Below are 13,768 nucleotides of genomic sequence, written 5' to 3' on the forward strand. Positions count from 1 at the left end.
TATATGTGCCACATTTTCTTAATCCAGTCTATCATTGTTGGACATTTGGGTTGGTTCCAAGTCTTTGCTATTGTGAATAATGCCGCAATAAACATACGTGTGTGTGTGTCTTTATAGCAGCATGATTTATAGTCCTTTGGGTATATACCCAGTAATGGGATGGCTGGGTCAAATGGTATTTCTAGTTCTAGATCCCTGAGGAATCACCACACTGACTTCCACAATGGTTGAACTAGTTTACAGCCCCACCAACAGTGTAAAAGTGTTCCTATTTCTCCACATCCTCTCCAGCACCTGTTGTTTCCTGGCTTTTTAATGATCGCCATTCTAACTGGTATGAGATGGTATCTCATTGTGGTTTTGATTTGCATTTCTCTGATGGCCAGTGATGATGAGCATTTTTTCATGTGTTTTTTGGCTGCATAAATGTCTTCTTTTGAGAAGTGTCTGTTCATGTCCTTCGCCCACTTTTTGATGGGGTTGTTTGTCTTTTTCTTGTAAATTTGTTTGAGTTCATTGTAGATTCTGGATATTAGCCCTTTGTCAGATGAGTAGGTTGCGAAAATTTTCTCCCATTTTGTAGGTTGCCTGTTCACTCTGATGGTAGTTTCTTTTGCTGTGCAGAAGCTCTTTAGTTTAATTAGATCCCATTTGTCAATTTTGGCTTTTGTTGCCATTGCTTTTGGTGTTTTGGACATGAAGTCCTTGCCCATGCCTATGTCCTGAATGGTAATGCCTAGGTTTTCTTCTAGGGTTTTTATGGTTTTAGGTCTAACGTTTAAGTCTTTAATCCATCTTGAATTGATTTTTGTATAAGGTGTAAGGAAGGGATCCAGTTTCAGCTTTCTACATATGGCTAGCCAGTTTTCCCAGCACCATTTATTAAATAGGGAATCCTTTCCCCATTGCTTGTTTTTGTCAGGTTTGTCAAAGATCAGATAGTTGTAGATATGCAGCGTTATTTCTGAGGGCTCTGTTCTGTTCCATTGATCTATATCTCTGTTTTGGTACCAGTACCATGCTGTTTTGGTTACTGTAGCCTTGTAGTATAGTTTGAAGTCAGGTAGTGTGATGCCTCCAGCTTTGTACTTTTGGCTTAGGATTGTCTTGGCGATGTGGGCTCTTTTTTGGTTCCATATGAACTTTAAAGTAGTTTTTTCCAATTCTGTGAAGAAAGTCATTGGTAGCTTGATGGGGATGGCATTGAATCTATAAATTACCTTGGGCAGTATGGCCATTTTCACAATATTGATTCTTCCTACCCATGAGCATGGAATGTTCTTCCATTTGTTTGTATCCTCTTTTATTTCCTTGAGCAGTGTTTTGTAGTTCTCCTTGAAGAGTTCCCTCACATCCCTTGTAAGTTGGATTCCTAGGGATTTTATTCTCTTTGAAGCAATTGTGAATGGGTGTTCACTCATGATTTGGCTCTCTGTTTGTCTGTTATTGGTGTATAAGAATGCTTGTGATTTTTGTACATTGATTTTGTATCCTGAGACTTTGCTGAAGTTGCTTATCAGCTTAAGGAGATTTTGGGCTGAGACAATGGGGTTTTCTAGATATACAATCATGTCGTCTGCAAACAGGGACAATTTGACTTCCTCTTTTCCTAATTGAATCCCCTTTATTTCCTTCTCCTGCCTAATTGCCCTGGCCAGAACTTCCAACACTATGTTGAATAGGAGTGGTGAGAGAGGGCATCCCTTTCTTGTGCCAGTTTTCAAAGGGAATGCTTCCAGTTTTTGCCCATTCAGTATGATATTGGCTGTGGGTTTGTCATAGATAGCTCTTATCATTTTGAAATACGTCCCATCAATACCTAATTTATTGAGAGTTTTTAGCATGAAGGGTTGTTGAATTTTGTCAAAGGCTTTTTCTGCATCTATTGAGATAATCATGTCGTTTTTGTCTTTGGCTCTGTTTATATGCTGGATTACATTTATTGATTTGCGTATATTGAACCAGCCTTGCATCCCAGGGATGAAGTCCACTTGATCATGGTTGATAAGCTTTTTGATGTGCTGCTGGATTCGTTTTGCCAGTATTTTATTGAGGATTTTTCCATCAATGTTCATCAAGGATATTGGTCTAAAATTCTCTTTTTTGGTTGTGTCTCTGCCAGGCTTTGGTATCAGAATGATACTGGCCTCATAAAGTGAGTTAGGGAGGATTCCCTCTTTTTCTATTGATTGGAATAGTTTCAGAAGGAATGGTACCAGTTCCTCCTTGTACCTCTGGTAGAATTCGGCTGTGAATCCATCTGGTCCTGGACTCTTTTTTGTTGGGAAGCTATTGATTATTGCCACAATTTTAGCTCCTGTTATTGGTCTATTCAGAGATTCAACTTCTTCCTGGTTTAGTCTTGGGAGAGTGTATGTGTCGAGGAATTTATCCATTTCTTCTAGATTTTCTATTTTATTTGTGTAGAGGTGTTTGTAGTATTCTCTGATGGTAGTTTGTATTTCTGTGGAATCGGTGGTGATATCCCCTTTATCATTTTTTATTGTGTCTATTTGATTCTTCTCTCTTTTTTTCTTTATTAGTCTTGCTAGTGGTCTATCAATTTTGTTGATCCTTTCAAAAAACCGGCTCCTGGATTCATTAATTTTTTGAAGGGTTTTTTGTGTCTCTATTTCCTTCAGTTCTGCTCTGATTTTAGTTATTTCTTGCCTTCTGCTAGCTTTTGAATGTGTTTGCTCTTGCTTTTCTAGTTCTTTTAATTGTGATGTTAGGGTGTCAATTTTGGATCTTTCCTGCTTTCTCTTGTGGGCATTTAGTGCTATAAATTTCCCTCTACACACTGCTTTGAATGCATCCCAGAGATTCTGGTATGTTGTGTCTTTGTTCTCCTTGGTTTCAAAGAACATCTTTATTTCTGCCTCCATTTCATTATGTATCCAGTAGTCATTCAGGAGCAGGTTGTTCAGTTTCCATGTAGTTGAGTGGTTTTGAGTGAGATTCTTAATCCTGAGTTCTAGTTTGATTACGCTGTGGCCTGAGAGATAGTTTGTTATAATCTCTGTTCTTTTACATTTGCTGAGGAGAGCTTTACTTCCAACTATGTGGTCAATTTTGGAATAGGTGTGGTGTGGTGCTGAAAGTAATGTGTATTCTGTTGATTTGGGGTGGAGAGTTCTGTAGATGTCTATTAGGTCCGCTTGGTGCAGAGCTGAGTTCAATTCCTGGGTATCCTTGTTGACTTTCTGTCTCGTTGATCTGTCTAATGTTGACAGTGGGGTGTTAAAGTCTCCCATTATTAATGTGTGGGAGTCTAAGTCTCTTTGTAGGTCACTCAGGACTTGCTTTATGAATCTGGGTGCTCCTGTATTGGGTGCATATATATTTAGGATAGTTAGCTCTTCTTGTTGAATTGATCCCTTTACCATTATGTAATGGCCTTCTTTGTCTCTTTTGATCTATGTTGGTTTAAAGTCTGTTTTATCAGAGACTAGGATTGCAACCCCTGCCTTTTTTTGTTTTCCATTTGCTTGGTAGATCTTCCTCCATCCTTTTATTTTGAACCTATGTGTGTCTCTGCACGTGAGATGGGTTTCCTGAATACAGCACACTGATGGGTCTTGACTCTTTATCCAGCTTGCCAGTCTGTGTCTTTTAATTGGAGAATTTAGTCCATTTACATTTAAAGTTAATATTGTTATGTGTGAATTTGATCCTGTCATTATGATGTTAGCTGGTGATTTTGCTCGTTAGTTGATGCAGTTTCTTCCTAGTCTCGATGGTCTTTACATTTTGGCATGATTTTGCAGCGGCTGGTACCGGTTGTTCCTTTCCATGTTTAGCGCTTCCTTCAGGAGCTCTTTTAGGGCAGACCTAGTGGTGACAAAATCTCTCAGCATTTGCTTGTCTGTAAAGTATTTCTCCTTCACTTATGAAGCTTAGTTTGACTGAATATGAAATTCTGGGTTGAAAATTCTTTTCTTTAAGAATGTTGAATATTGGCCCCCACTCTCTTCTGGCTTGTAGGGTTTCTGCCGAGAGATCCACTATTAGTCTGATGGGCTTCTCTTTGAGGGTAACCTGACCTTTCTCTCTGGCTGCCCTTAACATTTTTTCCTTCATTTCAACTTTGGTGAATCTGACAATTATATGTCTTGGAGTTGCTCTTCTCGAGGAGTATCTTTGTGGTGTTCTCTGTATTTCCTGAATCTGAATGTTGGCCTGCCTTGCTAGATTGGGGAAGTTCTCCTGGATAATATCCTGCAGAGTGTTTTCCAACTTGGTTCCATTCTCCCCCTCACTTTCAGGTACACCAATCAGACGTAGATTTGGTCTTTTCACATAGTCCCATATTTCTTGGAGGCTTTGCTCATTTTTATTCTTTTTTCTCTAAACTTCCCTTCTCACTTCATTTCATTCATTTCATCTTCCATTGCTGACACCCTTTCTTCCAGTTGATTGCATCGGCTCCTGAGGCTTCTGCATTCTTCACGTAGTTCTCGAGCCTTGGTTTTCAGCTCCATCAGCTCCTTTAAGCACTTCTCTGTATTGGTTATTCTAGTTATACATTCTTCTAAATTTTTTTCAAAGTTTTCAACTTCTTTGCCTTTGGTTTGAATGTCCTCCCGTAGCTCAGAGTAATCTGATCGTCTGAAGCCTTCTTCTCTCAGCTCGTCAAAGTCATTCTCCATCCAGCTTTGTTCCGTTGCTGGTGAGGAACTGCGTTCCTTTGGAGTAGGCGAGGCGCTCTGTGTTTTAGAGTTTCCAGTTTTTCTGTTCTGTTTTTCCCCATCTTTGTGGTTTTATCTACTTTTGGTCTTTGATGATGGTGATGTACAGATGGGTTTTTGGTGTGGATGTCCTTTCTTTTTGTTAGTTTTCCTTCTAACAGACAGGACCCTCAGCTGCAAGTCTGTTGGAATACCCTGCCTTGTGAGGTGTCAGTGTGCCCCTGCTGGGGGATGCCTCCCAGTTAGGCTGCTCGGGGGTCAGGGGTCAGCGGTCAGGGACACGCCTGAGGAGGCAGTCTGCCCGTTCTCAGATCTCCAGCTGCGTGCTGGGAGAACCACTGCTCTCTTCAAAGCTGTCAGACAGGGTCATTTAAGTCTGCAGAGGTTACTGCTGTCTTTTTGTTTGTCTGTGCCCTGCCCCCAGAGGCAGAGCCTACAGAGGCAGGCAGGCAGGCCTCCTTGAGCTGTGGTGGGCTCCACCCAGTACGAGCTTCCCGGCTGCTTTGTTTACCTAAGCAAGCCTGGGCAATGGCGGGAGCCCCTCCCCCAGCCTCACTGCTGCCTTGCAGTTTGATCTCAGACTGCTGTGCTAGCAATCAGCGAGACTCCTTGGGTGTAGGACCCTCCGAGCCAGGTGCGGGATATAATCTCGTGGTGCACCGTTTTTTTAAGCTGGTCCATAAAGCGCAATATTTGGGTGTGAGTGACCCAATTTTCCAGGTGTGTCCGTCACCCCTTTCTTTGACTCGGAAAGGGAACTCCCTGACCCCTTGCGCTTCCCAAGTGAGGCAGTGCCTTGCCCTGCTTCGGCTCGCACACGGTGCACGCACCCACTGACCTGTGCCCACTGTCTGGCACTCCCTAGTGAGATGAACCCGGTACCTCAGATGGAAATGCAGAAATCACCCGTCTTCTGCGTCGCTCACGCTGGGATCTGTAGATGGGAGCTGTTCCTATTCGGCCATCTTGGCTCCTCCCACCTCAACACTTGTTATACGGTATCATTTAGGGAATAATGAGAAGGAAAAAAGTCTGTACATGTTTACTACAGGTAATTATCCTTATTTTTTTTTCCAAATATATTCAATCCATGATTGGTTGAATCCAGGGATGCAGAACTCATGGATACTGAGGGACAACTATTATCCGTATAAAATATGTCTAAAGACTTCTCCATAAAAAATGCCCACTCTCCAAGGAAAATGATTTTGCTAAAGATTTATCCCAGTTTAGGGAGGGATTTCCTTCCATTCCAGGAACTTCCAGCCTTCCTTTTTCACCTGAGGCAGGAAGAAAGAAATGTAGTAAACAGGAGTTAGAAATTAAAAAAAAAAAATCATGGAAACATTGTAGTCAGAGATAGAAGTAGGAGGCAAGTGGAAAATCTATTGTACTGGAGAAACATTGTTAAGGTCAAAGCTCCAAGGCACAGATTCACAAGAATACTGATATAAGGGTATAAGATTGCTACTACATACCAACAACAGTGTACTACAACAGTGGATATCATCTGAAAAAGCTGAGAAATACAGACTTTCCCACAAGACAGTGACTTAAGGAAGCCTGAAGTCAAGAGAAGAGACAAAACAAAGGCGCTAGAGGAATTTGAAGCCTCTGGCACTTAACAGCTATAGCAAACATTAAACACAGCCCAACTCCTACCCAGGTTAACACAATCCCTCATCTGAAAGATGACTTTACTTCAGCTCCAGTTACTCATTCCAACATGTGTGGTTTTCAATAATGGCAAAAAATTTTAATGCATTCCAAAAGACAATTAAAAACACAGCCTTAAGAGACAAAGCCATCATCAGAACCAGATATAGGTAGGACACAGATTTTGGAAGACAGGCAATTTAAAATAATGATGTATTTAATATGTTAAGGGTTCTAACAGAAAAAGCAGACAGCATGCAGGAAGAGATTGGTAGTGAAAACAGAGTGAGGGAAACTCTAAAAAGAATCAAAAGGAAGTGCTTCAAACCAAAAACAGTGTAAACAAAATGAAGAATGCCATTGGTTGGTTGATCATAGTCCGGAAAATGGTTAAGGAAAGAATCAGTAACTTGAAGATAGGGCAAATAGAAATACCCCTAACTGTGAAGCCAAGAGAAATAGAATGAATAAAACAGAGCAGAATATCAAGAACAATGGGGCAATATCAAAAGATATAGCATGATCATAATTGAAATATCAGAAGGAGGAAAAAGAGAAGATGAAGGACAAAAAACATTTGGAGTTATAATGCCTGAGAACTTTCCAAAATGACTAATAGATACCAAACTAAAGATTCTAGAAGTTCAGAGAGCACCAAACAGGATAAATACCAAAGAAAGTCATACCTGGACATATCATATTCAAACTACAGAAAACCAAGTTAAAAGGAGGAAATCTTGATGATGTCATAATGTTGGTGGTGAACCTTATCTATGAAAAACATGGATTTCTTATGAGAAATCATGAAGAAGAATAGACTGGAGTGGAATATTTAAAGTGTTGAAAGAAAAAGTCCACCAACCTAAAATTCTGTATCTCCTGAAATTATCCTCCAAAATGGAAGTGAAATAAAGACTTTTCCTTGACAAACAAAATCTGAGGGAATTCATCCCTAGCAGACAACCCTGAAAGATAGGTTAAAATAAGTTATTCATGGAGAAGAAAAATGATATGGATCTAGAAAAAGGAAGCATGACAGAGAAAGAATAAATAATGGAAAAACAAAACGTTTCACTTATTCTTAACAGCTCTAAAGAAAACTGTTGAAAGTAATCATAGTAATGTTGTATTGTGCGCTAAAGCATGTAAGTGAAATGAGTGGCAGCAATGTCACAAGGGTTGGGAGAGAGGATCTATACTACAAGTAAAATGGTATAATGTTAGTTGAAGGTGAATTTGATGCATGAAAAATTCATATTGTAAACTGTAAGGAAATTATTCAGAAATTTTCAAAAACAATTATAATTCATACACACATACTAATTAAACATTCAACTAAATGTTCAATCAAACCAAACTAAATTGGATAAGAGAGGAAAAAAAAAGAACAAATGCAACCAGTGGAAAATAGTTACGAACATGACAAATATTAATTCAAATATATCAACAATCGCTTTCAGTATAGATGGTCTAAAGGCAGATTTTAAACATGGATATAAGAAAAGACCAAGTACATATTATTTAAAGAAAGCTACTTAAGATATAACGATTCAGATGGTTAAAAAAAAAGAGATGGAGAAAGCTATATCATGCTAATACTAATCAAAAGAAAGTTGGAGTAGCTATATAAATTTCAGACAAAGCCTATTTCAGAAAAAGAAAGATTATCAGGGAAAGAGAGAGGCATTATAATAATAAGCGGTCAATTTTACAAGAAGACATAATAATCCTAGCTGTTTGCACCTAACAATGCATCATCAAAATACGTGGGGGCAAAAACTGTAGACTAAAAGAAGAAATAGACAAACCCACTAGTATAGTTGGAGATTTCAACACCACATTGTCAATGATTGATAGATCAGGCAGGCAGAAAGTCAGGAAGCATATAGAGACATACAGCATCAGTCAACTTGCTTCAGTTGGCATCTGTAAAATACTCCACTCAACAACAGTAGAATACACATACTTCTGAAGCTTGTGTAGGACATTCACAAAGATAGAGTACATTCTGGGCTATAAATACACCTTAGTAAATTTTTAAAAATGGAAATAATCTCAGTCCACATTAAAGTTATACCAGAAACCAAAACAGAAGATACTTGAAGAATGCACAAATCCTTGGAGGTTAAACAGAACACTTCTAAACACCTGTGTCAAATAAGATGTCTCAAATGAAATTAAAAATAAATGTAAAAGAAAATACAACTTAAATTTTGTGGATATTGAGAAATCAAGTTCTTACAGAAAAAGTTATAGCTTTAAATGCATGTTAGAAAAAGAAATCTAAACTCAATAACCTAAGCTTTCACCTTAGGAGACTAAAGAAAGTAATACAAATTAAGCATAAAGTAAACATAAGAAAACAAAACAAAATAAACATTTGGGAGAAAGCATGATATCAATAAGCAGTTGTCCCAAGTGACTGCCTTGATAGAAACTGGAATTGTCACAGTAGATATGAAGCAGCTCTTTGGCATGAAAAAACATTTGAACTATTGTAGGTGTTATTTTTAGTATTAGTTGAAGCATTTTTCTATTATTGGTGACTTTGCACAAATTGAAAAAAACTCTATGTATCTTTTGCTTATCCTTAGAGCCTGTGAGATAATATATACAAGACATCTTTTCCTTGTGATTTTTCTTCCATTCAGATTTAACATTACCTTCACACTTTCTATGACTCATAAAATGTAGAGGACACAGAACTACAAATGAATGATGATGGGTCATTAGGACATGAAGAATTAATGACTAATCCTGACAGGAGGAATTGGGGAGTGTTTTTCCAAAAAGGCACAGTGTGTGTTATGTCCTGAATCACCATTCAGGCACTTTATAATATCACTGTAACACTGAGTATGGTGGAGGGAAGGATAGAGCACATGTAGTTTGTAAAGATGAAGTTAGACTGTAGTAGGTTAGATTAATGTTGTGAAAGACTTTGTATATATCATAGTAAGGAGCTTGGAATTAATCCTATAGGTAATGGGAGTGTTAATGAAAGCAAAGTTGAATAAATAAACTTTGAAAAGAGAGCCAGAGTTGAACCATAGAAACAACCGGAATTAGGGTCATCATCTTTGATACTTTCTCTTGTTTTCTTGGGTTCTAGTCTCTCGCATAACAAACTAGTAAGCTCCACAAGTTGAGGAATTTGTTGGCTGATGGCTCTATGTTAGAGCTGCAATAATGTTCTTTCTCAGTTCCAGCTAGGAGAATGCTGAAGAGGAATCTTATTGGCTTCCCAGAGATCACCCCTTTGTCATCACTGTAGCCGGGGAGATGGGATAATATAATAACGTGGTGGCCCAACCACTACCATATGGCTGACAAATGAGTGAGAAGTAGTTTCACCCAAAGAAGATTCAGCAGAAGGCAGGGAACTGGGTGGAAAAACAACAGGAGTCAATGGAAGAGATTATGCAGAATTTTATACTTTATAATTATTTGGAATTTGGAAGATTGGCGGAAAACAATAAAAATCACATTACAATTTCAAAATTAAAAAAAATAGGGAACTCATGAAAATCTCAATGCCTGTTACATCTAAAGTCTTTTCTTTGCACTAAGTAGCTAAGGATAGTTACTTAGGCATAGATTCTCAGTTGTCTTGTTTATGTTCCTGTTAACCTGGCCAGGATATACTGGACTGAGAAATATGAATTCTAAGCATCAGCAATTACTTACAGGCTAGAAATAGGGAATCCAGACTCTCTAAGATGTAGTCTACTTATAGAGAAAAACCTTGTTGGATGATAACTAAGTAACCAGTCAGATATTAAGAGTTCTGAATGTGAGACCAATAAACACAGAGGTAGTAAAAGATGAAGTGATATGCTTAAAATGGAGTGAGAAGTAGAGAGATGAGAAACGCTGAGTTAGAATGTGTTACTGACATATTAGAATATGACACCTGTTTCTGAGAGATTTTCAAGATGATCAAATTGCCTAAGTGACTTGTTGCAGATTGCATTCCATGGGAAGCAGACTCTGAAACAGAGATTAGGGTACAGGACATTTATTATGGAGTCCTCTTCAGAATGTGGGTAGAAAGGGTGGGAAGCAGGATAGGGCAGAGGGAGAAGTTGAGCTATGATGGAATTCTGAGGAAGTCTTCAGATAACCCCATGAAGAGATCTAAAACTGGGATAGCCTTGCAGTTTTCCTAACTTGGGGCAAGAGGGTCAGACTTGACACCCACATGATGATTAATTATTTGATCAGGGCTGCCTGATCCGCCCATCTGAAAGCTGTAGGCCAGCTTCCAGCAGCACTCCCAGGAGCCAGGGGAATGTCCTCCTTCCTTAAGGAGAATCTAGGTGACGTACCACCTAGGGGTGTAAAAAATTGTCTACTTCATAAAGTGGTCAGTAAGATTGAATCAATGTGTAAATAGCACTTGAAACAGCATCTGACACATAGTAGACATTGTATAATTATTGCTGCTATTTTTCTTATGAATAATTGAATAGAGAACATTAATAAGGCACTGACAGGTTGGTTTTGACATGTTTATGTTAGTGGTTTCATCAAATGTTTTTCCTAACAGCATCCAAAAAGAGTAATATTTAACAAATTGAAATGTTTCCTTCATTTCATGTGGTAAAATAGTACACAGAAGAAAAATATAAGTGTTACCCTAATCTGTTTGAATATCTCTTGATTCAGGTTTAAATCATAGAGTTGATCTCAGCTGCTCCAAGTTCTCCTGTCCAGATCCACTATCCTGAACTAAGCTCTTATGGGTTCCATTGTTGTAGTCTAAGAGGCTTGGCAGCATATAGCTTAATATTGATTCACAGTTGGATTCCTTTCAATTTTGGCTTCCTTTACCTGGATCTTGGTTATGAACTTGGTCAGGCTCCAGATGCTATTCTGAAACATAATGGGAGGGTCATGCAGGAGGAGAGAGGCAGCGTGTGTTGAGTATGCATGAATAATTTGCACCATCATATTTTACAACTCTAGAATCCAAGGCAGAAGCACAGGCCAGATGGTCTGAGTTCAGGCTCCTGTTTTTTTTTTCATCTTGGACGGCATTCCAACCAGACCTAACAATGCTCAGAGTCATGTAGAGATGTACTTGCTTAGTTCCCTGGAAGATTTTTCAAATAATTTGTCTTATTCTTAGAAATATCCCTTTGTGTCATGCAATTATATGTAAATTATAGAATCATAGCATCTATCTGTATATATACACCCTTTTCTATATGGTGTAAACAATAGCGGATGGCAATAGGCAAAAAGGCAGAAGAGTTGCTGACTCTTTATAAAAGTCCTCTTCATTTTCAACTTTTCAAGTTCTTTGGCTATGAAAAATACTTTTATGAGTGACTATCAGTGCTGGCTGGACATAGGGCTCACCCATGGAGTTCTTAAATAGGAAAGACTGTACTGTGCATACTGAATAAATATCTCTTAAGATAGGGTTTGGCATCTCTATTGTAAAATTGTTCCACAGTTGATTCTGATGCAAGCCAGGGTTTAGAACACTGATTTATATAAACTTATTCATTACGATCTGCTCCTTTAAGGAATATTGATGAATACTATTTTGTGTCAGGTACTTGTTAAGGACTTTCTCTGCAACATTCCATTATTATAATCCACCCAATGACCCTATGAGTTCTATCTCATTATTTCCGTTTTATGAGGAGATCAGTGGGGTTAAATAACTTGCCTAAGTTTTCTCTGTCTGACTCCAAAGCCTACGTTCACATCACAAATTCATGGAGTTAAGGGTGCTTAGAATTCAAGAGAATAGTCTAAGGCTCTCTACTGAATTGTTAGGATTATCCACACCCTTTTGCTGATGCTCAAACTACTAATCATCATAGCTCATAAGAGAGCTATTTAATGTGTGTAACTTCTTACTATTCTCATGACAAATGTAGTATAGTAAAAATGCACAAGAAAGGAGAAAAATAGTCTTTATTAATTTTTACTATCACATTTTAAGTCTGAAGCTGGAGAAATAATATATTATTACCAGGCACATTAAATAGCCCAGCTAGCAGATCAATAACAAAGTGCAAAAACCACAAAGTCCCCTCTTATCTCTTTTAGACATATATCAAATTTATCACTGTCTCTGGATGTTGTTCTTCTTGGCTTCTACTAAATTAGTTTCCTCTTAGTCCTGTACTCTGGATCCACCTTCCACTCTGTTAGAGTTGGCTTTTTGGCTGTGCTACCACCATGCCCCAGTTTGATATCAGAGGGCTGATAATCCTAACTGCTTGATCAAAAAAAGTCTCATGTGGATCTTCTATGTTAGGTTTTGTTTTTCACCCTCCATGTCATGGCAATGCTTTTTAATTTCAGTATATGGGCTCAGGACACACAAGTATTAATAATTTAAGCAACTGCAATATGTTAAACTACTGGAATATTCTTATAGGCCATTAGATTTTTTTTCTGCTTATTTCCTCAGTTATTTTAGATGACTAGTTATTGGATTTGGCATAGTTCTAGTGAGGAAAAATGGAAGGACCCTAAAGTTAGGTTCTTTATTTTTATTAGCCAGGACTGTTTTTTAGCTTGTAATAATTTACCTAAAAAAAGGAGAATCTGTGATAAAATGCTATGATTTCTCTAGGATTGCCCTTAATCAGAATAAAGAGTAGTGTTAATTCACCGCACAGACAACTGTTATCTACTTGAGCAGTGCTTCTAACCTGTTTACTGATTGAATGTGTGTGTATGTGCAATGCTTTATATTAAAGCTTCGAGTTAGAGATATTTTTGTGAAGCTCTAGTCATGTGCTTAAGGCTTCCATTGAATGTTTTGCATTGCAGCTGATTCAACACAGCTGCATTAAATAAAGCAAATGTGACCTGCAGGGATGAAAATAGAGCCTGATTGACTAAAATTGAGTGGCATGGTTACTTCGGTTCATCAGTTATTGAGATGAACCAGACTGGCGGGAGCTAGTAGTAAAATATTCATGCTATTTAGAGAGGACAGAGGCATAAACTGTCCTTTAGGGTGGCAAATGGCTTATAGTCCTTATGGTTATACTAAGGAAATAACATAGTCTCCAAAAGCTCACTTAAACATTTTCCTATATGGCAAGACCACAGCTGTTAACCTGAATGCAAAAAAAGCATTCTGGGAGTTTACCATTTCCTTATATGTCAGCATTAGTTCAGTAAGATAGTGTCTTATCTTATATGAATCACGTACTGTATTTCATAGCATCTGTCCATGTCCTCTGAACACATATTTATCTTGTTGAGTTACTGATTATGATTTATTTTCTCATTTATAAATACATCAATGTACTTAATATGCTTACCTATCTTTGCATGCTCTTTCCTCTGTCGACAACTGCCTTTCTTTTAATTACCCATTCTTTATTCTTAGAAATGTCCCATTTATAAAGCTCTCCCTAGAGTATCACTAAGGCAAACTTGAGAGCCAT

Source organism: Pan paniscus, chromosome 9 (assembly GCF_029289425.2).
Source record: "Pan paniscus chromosome 9, NHGRI_mPanPan1-v2.0_pri, whole genome shotgun sequence".
NCBI lineage: Eukaryota > Metazoa > Chordata > Mammalia > Primates > Hominidae > Pan > Pan paniscus.